Source organism: Sus scrofa, chromosome 1 (assembly GCF_000003025.6).
Source record: "Sus scrofa isolate TJ Tabasco breed Duroc chromosome 1, Sscrofa11.1, whole genome shotgun sequence".
Taxonomy (NCBI): Eukaryota; Metazoa; Chordata; class Mammalia; order Artiodactyla; family Suidae; genus Sus; species Sus scrofa.
In genome coordinates, this window is record NC_010443.5 from 152,390,598 (window position 1) to 152,411,460 (window position 20,863).

Sequence of the window (20,863 nt, forward strand, 5' to 3'; positions counted from 1 at the left end):
CAAAAGCAAGACCCATACTATGCTGTCTACAGGAGACCCACTTCAGACCTAACGACATATATAGACAAAGTGAGGGGATGGAATAAAATACTGCATGCAAATGGAAATTATAGAAAAGCAGGAATAACAATACTCATACCAGATAAAATAGATTTTAAAATAAAGAAGGTCACAGGAGACAAAGAAGGATGTTACATAATGATCAAAGGATCAATACAAGAAGAAGAAATAAAAATTTTATATATATATAAACCCAGAGAATGTAAGCTGGTACAACCACTATGGAGAACAGTATGGTGGTACCTTAGAAAACTATACATAGAACTACCATATGACCCAGCAATCCCACTCTTGGGCATATACCCGGACAAAACTTTCCTTGAAAAAGACACATGCACCTGCATGTTCATTGCAGCACTATTCACAATAGACAAGACTTGGAAACAACCCAAATGTCCATCGACAGATGATTGGATTAGGAAGAGGGTATATATACACAATGGAAGACTACTCAGCTATTTTAAAAAATGTCATTTGCAGCAACATGGATGGAACTAGAGACTCTCATACTGAGTGAAATAAGTCAGAAAGAGAAAGACAAATACCATATGATATCACTTATATCTGGAGTCTAGCATATAGCACAAAGGAACCTTTCCACTGAAAAGAAAATCATGGACTTGGAGAATAGACTTGTGGTGGCCAAGGGGGAGGGGGAGGGAGTGGGATGGACTGGGAGTTTGGGGCTAATAGATGCAAACTATTGCCTTTGGAATGGATAAGCAATGAGATCCTGCCCTGTGGCACTGGGAACTGTTTAGTCACTTATGATAGAGCATGATAATGTAAGAAAAAAGAATGTATACATGTATGTGTAACTGGGTCACCATGCTGTACAGTAGAAAAAAAATGTATTGGGGAAATAACAAAAAAAGCACTAACTATATATGCAACCAACATAGGAGCAGCACAAGATATAGGACAACTACTAACAGTCATAAGAGGGGAAAATTGACAGTAACACAATAACAGTGGGGGACTTTAACACCCCAGTTACAGCAATGGACAGATCATCCAGGCAGAAAATCAGCAATGAAACACAGGCCTTAAGCAATACACTAGATCAAATAGACTTAACTGATATCTACAGAATTTTTCATCCCAAAGCAGCAGAATATACTTTCTTCTCATGTGAACCCAGAACATTCTCCAGGATAAACGACTTCTTGGGCCACAGATCAAGCCTTGATAAATTTTTTAAAACTGAAATTATTTCAAGCATTTTTTCTGATCACAATGCTATGAGACTAGAAATAAACCAAGAGAAAAAAAAAAAAACAAACTCTAAGAAGCTAAGGAATATGCTACTAAACAACCAATGGGTCATTAAAGAAATCAAAGAGGAAATTAAAAGATAATAGAGACAAATGACAATGAAGATACAACAATCCAATATCTATATGACACAGCAGAAGCAGTTCTGAGAGGGAAGCTTTTATAGCAAAGCAATCTTATCTCAGGAAAGAAGAAAAAAATGCAAATAAACAACCTAACCTTACACCTTAAACATGTAGAGAAGGAAGAACAGACAAAGCCCAAAATTAGTCGAAGGAAAGAAATCGTAAAGGTTAGAGCAGAAATTAATAACATAGAGACAAAGAAAACAATTGAGAAATCAAAGAAACCAAAAGTTGGTTCTTTGAAAAGATCAACAAAATTAATAAACCATTAGCCAGCCTCATCAAGAAAAAAAGGGAGAGGGCTCAACTCTATAAAGTTAGAAATGAAAAATGAGAAGTACCGACTGCCACTGCAGAAATACAAAGTATCATGAGATACCACTATGAGCAACTGTACACCAGTAAAATGGACAACCTAGAAGAAATGGACAGATTCCTACAAAAATACAACCTACCAAGACTGAACCAGGAAGAAAAAGAAACTATGAATAGACCGACCAATCACAAGTACTGAAATTGAAAATGTGATTTAAAAACTTCCAAAAAACAGGAGTTCCCATCGTGGCTCAGTGGTTAACGAAACCGACTAGGAACCAATGAGGTTGTGGGTTCGATCCCTGGCCTTGCTCAGTGGGTTATGGATCCGGCATTGCTGTGAGCTGTGATGTGGGTTGCAGACGTGGCTCGGATCCCAAGTTGCTGTGGCTCTGGTGTAGGCCAGCGGCTACAGCTCTGATTCAACCCCTAGCCTGGGAACCTCCATATGCCGCAGGAGCAGCCCAAGAAATTGCAAAAAGACCCCAAAAAAATAAAAAATAAAAAAATAAAAACTTCCAAAAAACAAAAGTCCAGGACCCGATAGTTTCACAGCTGAGTTCTACCAAACTTTCAGAGAAGAGTTAACACCTCTTCTTCTGCATGATTTTTAATGCTGTTGGTACATGAGATTAAGACGATGAATTTAAAGTTTAAATAACACATATCTCTGGCCTAGGTCTAATAACAGCATTAGAAATATGAAATTTATAAATTATATGAAATGTAATTTATATGTAAACAATATGCATTTACATATAAATAATTATAGAAATGAAATTATGATTAACATGAATCAAAGAATTCATGAAGTTGTTTCTTCAACTGACCAATAATATTCAATAAATTTGCTTGTTATGTTTTTACATAATAAACAAAACCTCTCAAAAATCATACAGACTTTTAAAAAAATGTTTCAAGTTAATATGACTACATCTCTAAGAAATTTTTTTGGTGATAAAATTCAAGTAAACATTTTTTGGCTTTAAAGTATTCACTATACAAAATTTTAAAACAAATACAAATATAAAAGAATAGTAGTGAACTCCCTGTTACTCATCACCCAGCTTCAATATTTTTCCAGTCATGGCTATTATTCTTTTCTTACTCTCACCCAACACCCCACCTTCCTGTTTTCGTGCAAATCCGAGATATATCATTTCATCTGTAAACAGGATAAGTACTTAATATTTTAAATTGTGCCTGGTTAGGATATCTTATGAAATCAATAAATGATGAGTTTAAATTTTAAAATGTTTTGAAAACTGAATAAGAAATGAATATTTGAAGTAAAGTTGGACTGTCAGTATTCATCCTACAGGAAAAATGACAATTTTCAAGAGATTAGGGAGTTATCATTTTGTAATCAATATGCTTATGGCAAAATCATTGCTATTAATTCATTAGTGACTCAATAGTATTAACCTGGCTTAAGCCACTGGGTATTATCTTTTTATTGCTTAAATCACAGCTAATTTCAAAACACTAAAACAGTCTTGTATATATTTAAAATAATAACCTGTGATTTAATTTCTTAAATTTATTTACTAATTCAAAATGGGTCTCTATCCATTGATCAAAACCAGCAACATTTTATAATAAGTATAAGCTAAGCCTTTAAATGACAAAATACAAAAATATATAAGTCATAGTCCCATTCATTCCACAATAATTTATCAGTCACTTATGATCCAGTCAGGAATGTATTAGAGGCTCCCATCTTCATGGAGCTTATAATCTGGTGGAAAACAGACAAATACGAAACAGAATTATAAATCTATCATATAATATCACCCAGCAGTAAGTCCTATAAAGAAAGTTAAAGTCAAGGAAGGTGGCAGTCATTGACTTGGGGGAGGGCCAGTTTGACTTATGGATTCCTTGGGAGGAAACCTGTGTGTAGTAACTTGAATGAGGTAAGGGAGTGAGCCCTGCAAGGATACTGGAGAATATAGCAAGAGCAAAGAGCAAAAGCTTTGAAAGGGAAACAAAACACATTCTTAAAGGCACTGCAGGAAGACCACTGAGCTCACATGGAGCAGGAAGGTAGAAAGCTGGAAGAGGTGAGGTCTGCGACATCGTCAGAATCCACATTATGTAAGAACTGATAGGCTATGGGGTTTATTCTGTTTTAGTCTATTTTCATTTATTTTATTTTATTCTATTTTATGGGTTTTATTCTGAGTGTGATGACCCATTAAAGGATTACAAGCAGGGAAGGGAAGTGATCTCATTTTTAGGTTCAAAAGAGCACTCTGGCTTCTATATGAAGAATTTACCACAGAGCAACCACTATGGAAGCAAAGAGATATATTGAAATGCACCTGAAGTGTCCATAGAAGAAACAAGAGCTTGGCAAGGGTGGTGGACCCAAAGATAATGAGTTGTCAGACTTAGATTTTTCAAGAAGACCTATAGAGCTTGGCGATGGACTGGATACAGAATTGTGTGGGCAAGAAAAGGTCAAGGAAGACTTAGGTTTGTCACCTGAGAACTAAGTAGATGATGATGCTCTTTTAATCAATAAGAAGAACAAGGGGAAAGTAGATGTGTAGAAAGCAAATCAAGAATTCTATTTTGGTCATGTTAATCTTGAGATGCCTATGAGAGTAGGTTTGTTTTAATGAGAACATCAGAAGGGGGTTGGGGCTGGACAGCTGCAGCTCAGATTCAGTCCCTCGCCAGGGAACTTCCATATTATGTAGGTGTAGCTGAAAAAGAAAAGACAAAAAGAGAGGGAGAAAGCATGGAGATGAATGAGGTCACCTAGAGAGGGAGGGTAGATGGAAAAGAAAATCGGCCTAAGGACTAGTTTCTGTGAAGATGAGGACCTGAGAAGGAGCAAGCAGAGGGAAAAAAGGAAAACCAGAGAGCATGCTGTTTGGAAGCCAAGTGACGAAGGTGCTTCCAAAAGGATGGAGTGAATACCTGCCCCCAACGCTTCTGCAAAGGCAAGTTGAGAACCGAATGTTGATTACACATTTTTCCTAGGAGGAAGGTCACTGGTCAACTGCCAATGGTCCTTTGAGAGGAATGGCAGAAAGGAAAAAATTCTTGAAGAAAAGTAAGTTAGAATAATAGGATAAAGGAAGCAGAGAAAGGTAACATAAAACTTCCGAAGACTTTTGGTAGAAATGGTACCAAAGAAAAAAATTATTATTTGGAGATTTGGTGGGTTTATGTTTGATTTTTTCTTTTTCTTAAGATGAGAGGAAACAGAGCATGTTGGAAGGCTAATTAGAATGCTGGTGTAGAGAGGAAGAAAATGGTTATGCAGAAAAAAAGATAATTTCAGGAATCTGAAGGAATAGATGTGAGTGTATGCATAACTGATTTCTTTGCTGTACACCTGAAACTAATGCAACTTTGTGAGTCAACTTTACTCCAATAAAATTTACAGAAAGAAAGCAAAACAAAACAAAAGAATAATTTCAGAGGAAAGCCATTGAGTAAGCTAAAAGACGTGAGCTCTAGGCACCGCAGTCCATCCAGAAATTCAGGTATGTTCATAGACCGTAGAAAAGGAAACAAACAGCATGCTCACTTGGGTGGTCTGTCTATTGCCATGATTCTTGACCAACAGATCATGAACATCAAGTTCTCCTTTCAGAACCACCCCTTATCCCCCTGCTCCTAGCACCACGCAGGAGGTTTCAGGTACATCAGCTGCAAAGCAGGGTCCCCAAAGTAAATGCAGCAGCATGACAAGGGTACTTTTTGGAAAAACAATTTCTCAGACCCTATCCGAGACTAACTAAATCAGAGACTCTGGGGATGGGGCCCAGTGATCTGTGTATTAACAGACCTTCCAGATATGCTGATGCATGCTAAAGTTTGAAAGTTACTCTTCCAGAGTATCAGGGAAAAGCTGTGCAGGCAGTTTCTAAAACTACCCCTAGCCCCAAGATTTCCAAGCAACAATTCCTCCCAGATTCACAGGCTTGCTATGAGTAGGGTTCTCTGTGTAAGTTCTTATTACCTCCCAAACCACCTCCCCTTTAGCAGGCTTCAAGAGCAATCCTGAAGCCTCAATGGATTAAAAAAAAATTATCCTTCCTATTCTATATTCTTGCAGTGACCATATTCATACCTGTAAACACTGTTTCTATACTAAAAAGCAAAGTTTCTCATTTTTATGAAAACTCAATTTGACTTAAGCAAAGAGCTATTTGCAAATGATTTATTTTTCTATTAGCAAGTCCATTCCAGTCATCAATAGATTTCATATGTCAGGAAAATAAAATATGTTTATCTTTCAGGATATTAAGGGCTTTTATCATAATTATCTATATCTAAAATATCACTACAAGACCAGGAGTATTTTCTTTTTCTGCCACTGCTATCAGGGGAGGAAACATGGATATCAATTCTTTTGCCAAGTCAAGGAAAATGAATGAATCTGTCTTCTCACCACTCAGAGTAGGGTTTGCATCTTGTTTTCCTAAGACTTCAGCAAATAAATTCTTCTGGAGGCGACACGGTCTGTAGAGATAGGTGAGTACACTAAGTATCTGACATATGATAAGCTTACGATCTCAAGACAGTATTTAAAATTAATTCTGGTTTCTACTTGGACTGATCACATTTTTAAATGTAAAGAATAGCTCTCTTCTCATTTTAAATGCTAACGCTCATCTCAGTGGGAAGTATTATAAACTCTGGTTAATGTGCTTCCTTTATAACGTGAGCACCACCTTTGTCATATTAAAATCCTTTATAGAAAGATAAGATTAAAAAGAACTCCAGCGAATATAATTAAAAACTTGGACTATATGTCTTCCAAAGAACCAAGTGATTTCCGCACTGTGGGGAGTCCTATATGCTTTCCCACCGAGGCTAAGTTCATAAGTGCAGTTGAAAGGATCCGTGCTGATCATAATTACATTTTAAATTAGCCAATATTAGCACTGCGCCAAATAATTCACATAGCATGGTTTCCATGTTAGACAATCAATTACCATTCAGATGAATCCATGCAAAAATCCATAATTTTTACTTAAGATCACAGTTTTTTATAATTTAACATATTATTATAGCCGAGGCTTCAAAAGGTCAGGCAGAACAATGAAGAGCAATTTCCAGTTAGTAAATGCACCTTTACTGTCACAAGAGGGCGAGAAAGCTGATTATGTCCACATGCATGACAGGATCAGAATTTTAATTTATTTTGACATTCGCCTTCCAGAATACTTTAAAATAGGGAACAATTCTATTTAAGAGCTGTCGAAAATCCACACAAGGTGTACCATGCTGATACATGTCTCCTGTTTGGCTCCCCTGTGCTGACAAATCCATCGGGCAGTTGTAGGAGTGGAGAAGAAACACCACAGGACACCACACCAGGCAACTGAGTACCTACTAGGAAGCCCAGCCGACAAGTTTCATACTTTTTCCAAATGTGAGAATTTAGCAGCACCCTGCTGCCCCCAGGAGTTCTACCTATTGCAACGGCACAGGAATCATTCCATAAAATTCTGTGGTTTCTCATCTCCATGCCAATGTATTTGACTTGAAGAACTATCTTTCTTTCAATATAGAGAGTATGCTCTGAACACCAAACTAATAGGTTAAATGTTGTCCCTCAGTTCCTATGATACAGCGAAAAGAAAAACAAACCAATTGTTTTCATACATAAAGATAAGAATCTTATTTCTGATCAGGGAAGGTAAGATTGACAAGATTTCTCTAAGATTTTAAAATGAGCCATCATCAGAACCTCCATATTACAGAGTAACCTGGAAACAGACCCCACCTGGAGTGTGTGTCTACAACAAAGGAGACAGGAGACAATAAACTATGGATGAGTAAGAGAATTAATTGCATGAGGCCGCTAAGCCTGGATATTTAGACCAGAGAGGGTGGAAATTAGCAAAGTCATGTACATAAAACTGCCCCACCCCCAGACCTTGACTCTGAACAGTCAGAGCCTCTCCTTGGAACAAAGCATCATCTGGAAAAGCCCTTGTTGAAACACTTAAGTCTGAGGAGGAAAGACAGTCAGTCATGAAGAACTCCTGACACATTAGCTGCTGTTTTCCTTCTGTGAGTTCTGAGGACCAGCTCTGGAAAAAAAAGAATAGGAGAAGAGGAATGATCAAGGCTATGAGACCCAATCTGAGAGGGACAAGCTCAGAGGCACATTTTCCAGAAGGCGTGAACTGTGCAGAGGTGGTGAGCACGACCAGACCAGACAGGGGAAGATAATTTCCCTGGGGAGGGCTTGAGCTGTAGAGGGTTAGACCTGGATGTGTGGGCCAGGCTACTTGGGTTCATATCCAACCTCAGTCTGCTTACGAGAAGCAAGGATACAGCAAATCTTAAACTCTCTGTGCCTCCGTTTTCCTCATCTGTAAAATGGGAGTAATAACAGCATCCCCTGTGAGGAGAAAACACCTGTTTGGTGTTGCTGCATTTGGAACTGGCATTTCACAGTGTGACAACACTGTCACACCAGAGTCAATACATTTAGAGAAGGACCTCAGCGTAGGATTTCTGCTCCCAGTTCCCACTTTTCTCTCCTTGGTCACCTTTGAAAACAACCCCTTACAGTTGAATCCATGAAAAGTTAGTGAACTCTGCCCCCCTCCTACTCTGAGTAACAGGGGCTTGCTACCCTGCTCCCTCTCCTGCTTGCTCTGACCTGGGACAGAACTGCCCTTCCACGCATAACTGCCTCCCCCCACCCCTGTTTCTGAGATCTATAAGTAGTAAATCTTGTCACTGCACCTCCTTGTGCAAATGTATTAAAATTGTCCCTTCAATCCAAACAAATTGGGGCTTTCACTTCCCCTAAGCAGGAGCTTGGATGCCGAGGGGGCTACTGATGGCCCCACGTGGGTAGCTTGTGCAGGTCATACTCACGCAGCAGGTCACACTCTTAAAATACTAGCTACAGATTATTAGAGAAATGCAAATCAAGACTACAATGAGGTATCACCTCATATCAGTCAGAATGGCCATTATTAAAAAGTGTACAAATGACAAATGCTGGAGAGGCTGTGAAAAATAGGGATGTACGCCTATGTTCATAACAGCAGTATTTACAATAGCCGAGACATAAAAGCAATCTAAATGTCCATCAGAGATGAATGGATAAAAAATGTGGTGTGTATATATATATATATATATATATGTATATATATATATATATATAAAATGTATATAAAATGTGGTGTGTATTATATATATATATAATTACTTTGCTATAAAAAATGATAAAATAATGCCATTTTCAGCAAGATGGCTGGACCTAGAGATTCATACTAAGTGAAGTAAATCAGAAAGAGAAAGACAAATACAATACAACATCACTCGTATGTGGAATCTAAAATATGACACAAACGAACCTATCTACAGAACAGAAACAGACTCATAGACATATAGAACAGGCTTGTGCTTGCCAAGGCGGGCAGAGGTGAAGGAAGGATACACTGGGTGTTTGGGATAAGCAGATACAAAGTAGTATATATAGAATGGATAAACAACAAAGTCTACTGTATACAGTACAGGAAGCTATATTCAATATCCTTTAATAAGCCATAATGGAAAAGAAAAATATATCAGGTACTGGCCCCCCAACCCACTCCTTATAAACACACACTGGGTGGCCATGAGGATCCGAATTGTAAAGCCTTCAATCCACACTTTGTCGTGGTTAACAACCACAGAAGTGATGCTCTTGTTCTCATTATTACCTGAAGTTGCCTTGCCTTAAAATTAAAGACACATGTCCTGAACCTGGTACCTAGTGTAAAAGAGAGAAAGGATGAAGACACTGGTTTTTTTGGTTGGTTGGTTGGTTGCGGGGGGCGGGGTGGGGGGGTTGGTTGGGGTTTTTTGTGTTTTTTCATAATATATTTTAATTGTTATTTCCCCAATAAAAAAAATTTTTGTACTGTACAGCATGGTGACCCAGTTACACATACATGTATACATTCTTTTTTCTCACATTATCATGCTCCATCATAAGCGACTAAACATAGTTCCCAGTGCTACATGGCAGGATCTCATTGCTTATCCATTCCAAAGGCAATAGTTTGCATCTATTAGCCCCCAAACTCCCAGTCCATCCCACTCCCTCCCCCTCCCCCTTGGCCACCACAAGTCTATTCTCCAATGATTTTCTTTTCTGTGGAAAGGTTCCTTTGTGCTATATGCTAGACTCCAGATATAAGTGATATCATATGGTATTTGTCTTTCTCTTTCTGACTTATTTCACTCAGTATGAGAGTCTCTAGTTCCATCCATGTTGCTGCAAATGGCATTATTTTGTTCTTTTTTTGTTTTGTTTGCTTCTGGTGTTTGCTTTTTCTCCTGGCGTCATCTGGTTATGGTAACTCCAGTAAACTGGCATTAGTTGGGGAATGTAGTAAACCAGGTGGAAAGTGGTTTGGGTTGAGTTTACTTGAGTCACTAGATGAATGTTTCTGCTCTCAGCTTTCCTCTGCACAATTTCCTGCTCTTGTATTAAAAAGTGGCCAAGGCACTAGCCAGGGTTGATGCACCTCCCTCAGCACCAAGCCGCCAGAGGGGAATGATATGGGTGCCGAGAAGCATTAGGCTCATTAATTGCTCAGGATTACTAGCTAAACTCTTTTTCACTCCTGGCTCGCCTCTTTTGTTTGTGATGTGTTTTCATTGCTGTTGCTTCTTTGGGGATTTGTATTTTATGGGAAAGAAAAAAAATGTTTAAAACCCTTAAGAAATATTTCAAGAAATGCAACTGTTTTTAGGTTACAAAAATGTACTAAATCATAAAGACACAAAATAAATAATACATAATAAATACAAAGGTCTTTCCTTCTATTTTATTTAAAGAGCTTAGGATTTTGTCTTTTAAAAACCAGTGGAGAAGAAATGAGTTATTCCAAGCTATGAAACACAAACAGGAAACATGTAAAATATACCACATATGGCAATTTGGAAAAGCAGGTAATTTTTCTCTAAAGTGTAATTCTCTGTGTTAATAAACACTGATTGAGTGCCTCCTGCATGTCAGGTACTCCCGTGGGTGCTGGTGATAGAGTCATAAACTGAAGCTTATCTTCCAGGACATGTATCTGTATAGGGAAGGGGGGGGGTGGTAAGGAGATGGAGGTCAGAATTCAAGGAAAAATAGGTAAAGTACCTAACACAACAGATGGTGATGATGGCTATGGAGTAAACCTCAGCAGGCAAGGGCAAGAGGGAAAAAACCAAGAGTTTGATGAAATAGGGGGAGGTTACAATTTTAAATAAGGGGCCAGACATGAACTTGGCCTCAGTGAGAAGGTGGCATTTGAGCAAAGGCTGAGGAATGGGGGTGGAGGGGGTCATTCAAGGCAGAGGACACTAAGGACAAAAACCCCCTGAAGCCAGCACAAGCCTGGGATGCTTGACACATGGCCAGGAAAATAGTGTCACTGGAGCAGAGGGCACAAGGAGACAACAAGTCCATAGGATATCAGGGGACCACATAGTGTAGGGTCTTAAATGCCACTGTAAGTCTTTTCTCTGAAGGAGCAAAGAAGCCCAGGAAGGGATGCAGGAGAGAAGGGGAGTTCCTGGGCTGATGTCCTTGAGCACAGGGAAGAGGTCTAGGGTGCAAAGCCAGAAGTGGAGACAGAGCAGGTTCGGCAACAGTTGAACAACAGTTGAAGATGCAAGTGCATGTGTACGGTTCTCCTGCTGGTAGGTAATGGATAATGAGAACTTGTGGAAATTCTCTTCTGATTACTTTTATTTTCTCGGTAATATGATAGTAAGCAAGGTCACCAGCAAAAATTGACACCTACACATAAAAATGCCCAACCACACATTTGCCCAGATAGTCAAGGAGCTCTGATTTATCCTAGAGAAAATATGAAAGTTAAGGTTCAACATCAGAAATAACACTTTAATGAAGATAACCTGTCCAACAGTTCAATCAGAAGAAACTGAAAAAATTGGAGAGTAAGACAGCCTGGATAGAGAGGAAGGACACAGGTTCTGGGAAATGTGCAAAGGGTGACAAGTCTCTGTGATCCAAGGGCATATGTCTAGGCCTCCACCAAGACAATTCTGATGTGTGTTCAGTTATCTGATGACCACTCCTGCGTCTCTACTCAGGAACATGGAACACTGGCTTTAGCCACAAGATATGAAACTGTGGAGTCTACACACTATAATTTTTACCAAACAAAAATGATGGGAAGCTAACTAATGCCTGGTTCCTCTTCTCAGAGTGATCTCAAAGGAAGCATTATTTTTTTTTTAATTTTCCCACTGTACAGCAAGGAGATCAAGTTATCCTTACATGTATACATTACCATTACATTTTTTCCCCACCCTTTGTTCTGTTGCAACATGAGTATCTAGACAAAGTTCTCCACGCTATTCAGCAGGATCTCCTTGTAAATCTATTTTAAGTTGTGTCTGATAAGCCCACTGATGGGAGGGGGAGGGAGTGGGGGGGATCGGGAGCTTGGGCTTATCAGGAAGCATTATTTAAACATTATTCACAATGTGAGGAGTCCACCCTCATCTCTGGCCTCATGCTCTCCTCCCCTCCCCCACCCACAGCATCCCCACCTGCAATATTCCCCACACAAAAGCATCCCCACAAACCTGCAAGCCAATTTATCCAATTTTCTTTGTTGAGGTGCACTTACCTATGCTCAATATTTTTATGAAGAGCAATTTCCAATCCTCCTATCAGTTTAAACATTACAAGTATAGTTGTGTTTTCCCTCTCATTTGCCTGATTTCGTGGCAAATAAGACAGAAAGGGAAAGTGTGACCTTCCTTTCAAAGGCCCTCCATACAGGCATGAGTCATAAGTATCTTCAGAAATCAACCACCAAAGTCATTTTCTTGTCCGCCTTCAGTTAAGGCTCACTAACCATCTTCTAAATGTTCTCAGATGCTGTTTGCCAAGCTCCCACACTGTCAAATAACTCATAGAGCGCTCTGCGGGAACTGTACTAACAATTCCTATTTTTAGCATCTTTAAATGGAGCAAGAGTGTTTGCAAGTATGACCCAGGGTCTCCAAATATAATTACAAACTGTAATTGATATTGTGAACTCTAAGGGTTTCACTGTATGATCTAAAACAGTCCTCGAATGTTTGCCTTAAAAATGTTATCAGGCCATTGCAAGAGATGACACAGAAATACCAATTAATTGCTAGTATTAGTACTTATAACCCACTTACCACCTAGTTGTGCTTTATATTTACACAATAGAGTGACGGAATTTTTTAAAAGTAACTTTGTATTTAGGGTCATATTTTATTAACTTCTTCCATTTCCACCACCATCATACCTACATAAATCAATTGCAAAATATATGGTCCTCGTAATTTCATTTATGGACCATCAAGCTTGCCTTTGAAAGATAAAATTATTAAAGAGCTTTCTACTAAAGTTCCAGAAAAGTAGGATTTGAAAATAATTAGGTAGCCAACCAAATCATAGCGATGATTTCCATTTTTCTTCAGCCATTAATGAGACCAGAAATAATTGCCTTTCTGGCTTTCTCCAGATGATTAGAAACGTTTCCAGGCTAACGTCCAATTTCCTCAGCAACACTTGGGTCCAATACAGACAGAACTTGGGCATTTTTCGGGTCAGAATCAATGAACACATGAAGACAAAGCGGAGTGAAAGGCTTATTACAGCGGCTTCGATCTGCCAGTCTTTCAAAGATGACATATTTTAGGACCCCAAACACACAACTGTGCCAGCAGAGATTTTTTTTTTTAATTAGCTTTCTGGTCTAACAGCAATAATGGAGGGGACAGAACCTGAGTCACTACTTAGTGTGCTTTGGATCCTTTGAAAACTGACTTTTGTTCTGTCGTGAGCCGTGGCACTGACTGCCCTGAGTTACTGCCCTGTGTCCCTCCACAGGACCTTCACAGAGTGACAAATCAGCTGTGGGACAAACAGTTGCTAATTAACAGTGACAGGATATTGACTGGAATAACAACGGTTTGGTGGAGGCCAAAGAAAACTTTGAGGGCCATGAATTTTCATTACATTCAGAGGTGATTATTTTCTTAAGATTCCAGCTTGATCATTATCTTTCTACCACAGATATTAGAAAAGCCCCTTTTGGAAAAATTTTACTGTTTCAGCTTAGATGGAGGAAATGCATGAAATGCACCATCACCAATCAATGGTCAATCTCGCCATGAATCAGTTCTACTTCTAGGAGAATCTTTAAAAAATGCATTACTTACAAAACATCGGGATCTCCGGCCATCAAACTGCGTTTTTTTTCCCCAAAGGATATCACATGGTGAATATCACACTCTAAATTCTTCAGCATAGACCTTTTCCTCTTCTTTCTGACACTAGCCTTTAAGTAGCTTAATGCTACTACCGAAAATCACAGCTGGAGTTCCCATTGTGGCTCAGTGGTTAAAAAAAAAAAAAAAAAAAAAAAAAAAAAAAAAAAAAAAAAAAACCCGACTAGTGTCCATGAGGATGCGGGTTCAATCCTGGCTTCACTCAGTGAGTTAAGGATCCAGCATTGCCCTGCAGGTCACAGATAGGGCTCAGATCCCAAGTTGCTGTGACTGTGGTGTAGGCCGACAGCTATAGTTCTGACTAGACCCCTAGCCTGGGAACTTCCACATGCCACTGGTGCAGTCCTATACAGACAAAAAAAAAAAAAAAAAAAAAAAAAAAAAAAATCTCAGCTGAATACTTGTTTCTGGTCCCTCAAGTACCCAGAAAGCTCCAGGTCCCTCAGAACAACTACCTTAAAATGAAGAGGGTCCCCAAGTCATTTCATAGGCCCCAGAGAGAGGGTCAGTCTGACTTCGCAAATCATTGAATACTACATACCTGTACAAGAAATATTTGATTCCTGCTTTTTTTGAGATTTTTTGTTTTAAGAAGAAAGGTTCAGTCCATCCTAAGATGTTCTAGAAGTCACCTGAATTCTAGAAATACGACCGAGAATAGTCGCTTTCCAACTGGGTCTTATAAAGCCCTCAGGTTCTTCTAAAATAACTGAAACAACCTCACTAGGGAGGAGGCAGGGAGAGAGGAACTGCAGGAACACCCTGTCTTCCTTTACCCAAACACCTCCAGGGTGGTGGTCCCAGTCCTGACCAGGTGTCCTGGGGGCTCCTCAATCAGCAAGGACACCTCCCCTCACCTGTGAACAGATGGCAGTTTATCAGACTGACATCAGCCCTGAGCGGACCGGCTTGCACTGTACTGGAGATGGGGTTCCAAGTAATGTTAGTCATCAAAAAGTATTCACAGTTAAAAAAAAACAAAAACAAAACAAAACTTTAAAAAACTACGTTCATCTAAAAAGAAATGCTTCCATTTTTACCTGCTGCAATTGAGCTACACCACACCTAGTGAAAACCCAATAACTGTGACATGGTATACAATCAATTTCCTCCACTATTTATAATAAAGTTACAGCCTCAGAAGCAGAAAAAGCTTCATATAGCCAACTAGTTCAACTACCCACATGACCTTTGAATTCCCTTTACCACCTCCCTGCTAGTTAACAACCAAGACTACAGACAGCTTCAGAGATGGGGGTGTCCTAGGGATAAGGAACAGCAGAGGAAGAGATCCTAATGCAGGGACATGCCTGGCTCATTTGAGGAAAAACAAGGAGGCAGTGTTACTGGTATGGGGTGTGTAAGAGTGAGAAGTAACAGTGAAGGTCAGAGAGGCAACCAGAAAGGGGTGAGCTGATGGTTCTTCTCAGTGAGATAGAAGCAAAAGGTTTGGGGCAAATAAGGAACATGAACAGACACATCTTCACATGATCATCTGGCTGTGAACAGACAGAAGAGAGGACAAGGCCAGAAGCAGGAAAACCAGTTGGGAGGATAACCCAGTAACCTGGGCAAATTTTGACAGAAGATTCAACCTGGGCATTAGCAGAGGAGAAAGTGAGTAGTTAAATCCCCAAGATACATTTAAGGTAGAACCAATAGAATTCTGGTACATGGAACATGGTCCCTGTGAGAAGAGTAAAGCACCCAGAGTTTTATCTCAAACTGGAAAGATGGCACTGACATTTACTGAGCTGAGGAAGCCTAAGGGATGAGCAGGCTCGCTTGGATTGAATCAGGAATAATCAGGTTTCAGGTGCTCATCCGAGTGGACACATGAGAAAGGGACAGGGATAGGCAATGGGTGCTCAGGGGAGAGGTCAGGTTGGAGGTTTAAATGGGGACCCCTCTGAGTCTGAGCCCCGGGGCCTCCATCACCCAGAAGAAAGGGAAACAACCAGCAGGGGAGACTGAGAAAGAAAGGAGGGAAACCAGTGCCCGAGCCAAATGAAGACCACGTTTCGAGGAGCACAGAACAAGCTGCTGCCTTGGATGCTGCTCTGGCCCCAGAATCTGAGAATCAATTCCCTCACAGGACACAGGAGGTGGGGCCTTGATGGGCAGCCTCGCGGCAGCATCCATAACTTTAGGAGGAGAGGCGCGGTCCGAATGAGGCATACAGGCTGTTGGGAATCTGTGTCAATTGTACATTTGTAACAACTTTGCAAATAGGTATTAGTCCACCTCTTCATTGAGGAAACTCAGGTTCTGAAGAAGTAGGTTAAAATCCTAAGGCAATGGAACCACAGCTCCCGCCACAGCACGTCCAGTTTTTGCATCTCTGCTTCCATTAAATAAAACCTGTGGTTAATAAGAATATCGCAACAACCCTAATGTCAGTAATATCAACTTCAATCCTGTTCATCTCTTCTGAGAACTCATCTCTCTCTCATCCTTTACTGCACTGCTATTTAGAATTCTACTTTTGTCCTAATAAATTTTCTTTTTTATCATTTTTTAGAGTATAGTTGTTTTACAATGCTGTGCCAATTTCTGCTGTACACAGTGACTCAATTATATGTATATATACATTCTTTTTTTCTAATCAATTTTCATTCTGTTAGAGTCATTTCATTATCCCTGCCTGTTGATTTTCAGAATCCTGATTCTGTCATTATACATATTTGTTATTTTCCCTTATTTTAGGTAATCCAAATATGTCAAGTGGATATAACTGTTTTCCCTTTTGTTTTCCTGAGGATTCTGGTACTTGCATTTCATCTCAATTTTTCTTAAAAATATGTAAATGTCTAGAACTTTCTCTCTGATTAACCTAAATTCTCACACTGTAATTTTTGCCTCCTTCTCATCTAGACAATACTTTTAAGAATTCTGGTCTTTTCTATAGATCATGAAATATTATTAACTCTGAAAAACATCAAATGAAGGTGTTAGCATTCATCATTCTTCCCAGTTTGTCTTTTTAGGGCATGATATTATAAATCAACTATAATTTTTAACATGTAAAAAAAGAAAATCAACTTTTATTCATGTGTGATTTATACATATACTTATGTATATAACTGAATCACTTTGCTGTACACCTGAAACCATCACAACATTGTAAATCAACTATACTTCAATTTAAAAAGCCTATATGGGAGCGCCCATCATGGCGCAGAGGAAACAAATCCGACTAGGAACCATGACGTTGCAGGTTCAATTCCTGGCCTCGCTCAGTGGGTTAAGGATCCTGCAGTGCCATGAGCTGTGGTGTAGGTTGCAGACGCGGCTCAGATCTGGCGTTGCTGTGGCTCTGGCGTAGGCCAGCGGCTACAGCTCTGATTAGACCCCTAGCCTGGGAACCTCCATATGCCGCGGGTGCATCCCTAAAAAGACAAAAAAAAGACCAAAAAAAAAATCCTACATATATCAAAATATATGCAAATATATTTGTGCAAACTTGTATACTATATGTGAACACGGAAGTCCATAATTAATATAGATGAGAAAAATTATGAATTGATTGAGGGAAAATTGTTAATAGTGGTTACCTTTGGAGAACGTCATTGTAGGAGAAAAAACATGACATAAACTGCCATTCTCATACACATGTCATTTAAACATTTAAAGGACGTTTTTAAATAAAATGCTATTTCCCAACCTACTTTCCAAAGAGCTTTGCTGTGAAGATAAAATTGGATGTGATATTCCCCTGTAATATTATCTCAAGTGCTATAAAATTCAGTATATTTTTATTATTCCTTTAGCATGAATAATAACATATTAACAAGATCCCTTAAAAACCAAAAAAAAAAGAAACTAAATAAGGTTACATAAATAGAAGAGTAATCAGCTCAGATAACCATTCTGATCATTCTGATGGCTGACATGGAGTTAGCATAACAGATTTGTAAGAATTAACAACCCAGAGTCATTAGGAAACTCCTTGTGTTTCACTCATATATTATTTTCTAGCCAGTGAAACAATGATAGATTATCAAAAACTGCAGTAACTCTTACACTTAGAAATAAATTTAAATTCTCTATTTGTTTTCACTACTTACTAAACTGTTAGTAAGACGTTTACTCCATTTCACTCCTAAATTTATCATCCAGAGAAGGGCTATCCAGTGCCTTCATTTTCAAGCTACATCTCAGCTGCCTCTAAAATTCATGCATATTTTATGAAAACCGATATACAAATAATTTCATACAAACATACACACACACACACACACACAGAGAAGATATTCGACCCGTCCTTGCTGCAGTTCTGAAGAGCCCAATATGCTTCAGCAATATGCTTGAAAATTGGTTTTATCGAAAGCATAAAATAAAATGTAAGAAATCAATACTGAAGCAGATTGCATAACTCGATGGCATAGTGCCTCTTGTCATACATGTGTATATATTTGGGGAACAACCAGTTCTCCTATTGGAACCCCTATTAGTGCTTAGACCTCGCTGAGTCTTAAGTCATTAGAGTAAGAGGCACATCTGAAAGTACTGTAGAAATCAAATTACAACTTTGAAATTGTCAAAAAAAAATAAGAGTATACAATTTTACTCTTTTTAAGGCAATTATAAGAACAAGAAGCAATTTTTACAATGCGATTTTCAGTTTGCTTGGCAATCATTATCAGGAAAATAGAACCCGAGATGGGAACTTCTCTGATAGTTACCAGAATAACTTTGTAAGTTTTAGTCTAATAATTGATCTTTTTCCCTACCATTCATCTAATTTCTTTTAGTTTTTCAACAAATCTGAAAATTACACTTTATACTTCTTTAACGACATCCTTAAAATTAAATTGAAAAGTCGAATCAGTGAAATACTTTCATAAAGAATAATTTTATCATTCATATTATTAATCTAGTGTATATATATATGTGTGTGTGTACATATATATATTTCCTATACTTTGGTGTCTTAGAGGATTAGTCATTTTCAAAGTTTTCATAAGTTTATAATCAATAAGATTTCAAGGGACAAATAAATCAATAAAAATTTCTAGTGTATCAACTTCTACAAGTCTTTTCTAAATATGAAAGATCCTCACTTTTTTTATGGTTTAACTATAAAATAGCAGAAAATACCTGATGGCCAGTTAAAGGCTTGTTCCCCCCTGGATCTATGTGACAGCCAAGAAATAACCAAATAAGAAGTCTTCCCCAGGAATAAAAATGCACTCCTGGTGTTTACATTCTAGAATTGCCCCTGGGAAGCAGTGTTCTACTTACTCAGAGATTGTCAGTGAAGCATTGTTAATCCCACAGACAATTTAAGCACTCTGATATCTTATTAAATTGCTCTATAATGAAAAAATAGTGTTTAAAAGATTATCCGAATGTGCCCAGATACCCACCGAGTCAGGGATAATTTAAATATTAAGACAGATTATGACCAGCCTTCACGGAACTCTACCAAGAGGAGAAATATATTTATGGAAAAAGGCAGGATCTGGGCATTTGACAGAGAATAGAAAAACCAACTGTTATTCCTATAAATTTCCCTAATGATGGGATGGGCAGTGGGAGGAGATAGGCATTGGTCTAAAACATGAATACACTAAAGAAATGTTTGCCTTTTTTTAATCTCGTTTTCTGTGTTTCCTTTCCTTTAGGGACAAGAACTAGCTCTAGGACAGAGTCTCAATCACTAAGACTCACTCTGCAAAATCTCTCTGATGTTGAAGAATGTCATGGTTTGCCCTGTCGTCCAGAACGTTGTCAGTCATTCAGTTTACGTCTGACCGGCCAGATTCACCCACCGTCAAATGAGAGATTACGTGTTGGCCGAGTTAAAGCAAGAGGTCTAGGAGATTCCTAAACCAAGGTATCCCACTGGAGCAGAAATCAGGGCAATCCAAGCAGATGGAAGTCTCGTGGGCACCACGAGCCAGGTGCAATGAGGAAATTACCACGACACTTTAAGGGCAGAAAGGCAGGGGACATTTGACTGTTTGACACTGGTTGGCACGCCAATCAGTGAGGACAAAGATCAGTGAAGGAGCTTGATGGAGGTCCTTGTTCCCCTTCACTGAGCCTTCACATCAAGCAGACTTGAGAGGAGAGCTCAAAGAAACTGTCAAGTTCCCAAAAACTGCTCAACCTTTACACTCTTAAGTGTCGTGTGGTCTGAGTTGACTGGAGACTTTTTATCTTCCCAAAATGGTTTCCTGGGTTTATTCTAGACAGACTAGAGGACCCCGAAAACCCTTTGGCACTTCCCTTGGTTTCCTCAGAAAGACCAATGACAGAAATCAATTAACAAAAGGGATATCTCTTCTCCTTTGGTTTCTGAACTTTTTAAAATCGATGTAATAGTCTTAGATTACTCTACAGATGGGCCCATCCCATAGAGGCATGGCTAAAAATCTCTGTAAGGAATCACTGCAGTCCTAGCCAGGTTTGGTTGGCCCTAAATAACTCAAGAGGTAGCTGAGGAAAACCAATACCATGGGATGAATGTTTTTAAGTCAGGCTAAAAAAGAATGCAGATGAAACCAAGGTAGACATAGGAGCAACCAACTCATGGATTATTGCTAGGAGCCTTGCACACCCCTTCTGCTGCCACCTCTGTTCTCCATGCACAGCCCTTTCTGCTATCCACAGTTATTATAGTCCAGAAGATCACTTCTCTGTGTGACTCACTTCACTCAGTATAATACTCTCCAGATCCATCTATCTTGCTGCAAATGGCATTATTTCATTCTTTTTTTATGGCTGAGTCATATTCCATTGTATATCTGTACCACACCTTCTTTATTCATCCTCTGTTGATGGACAATTGGGTTGCTTCCATCTCTTGACCA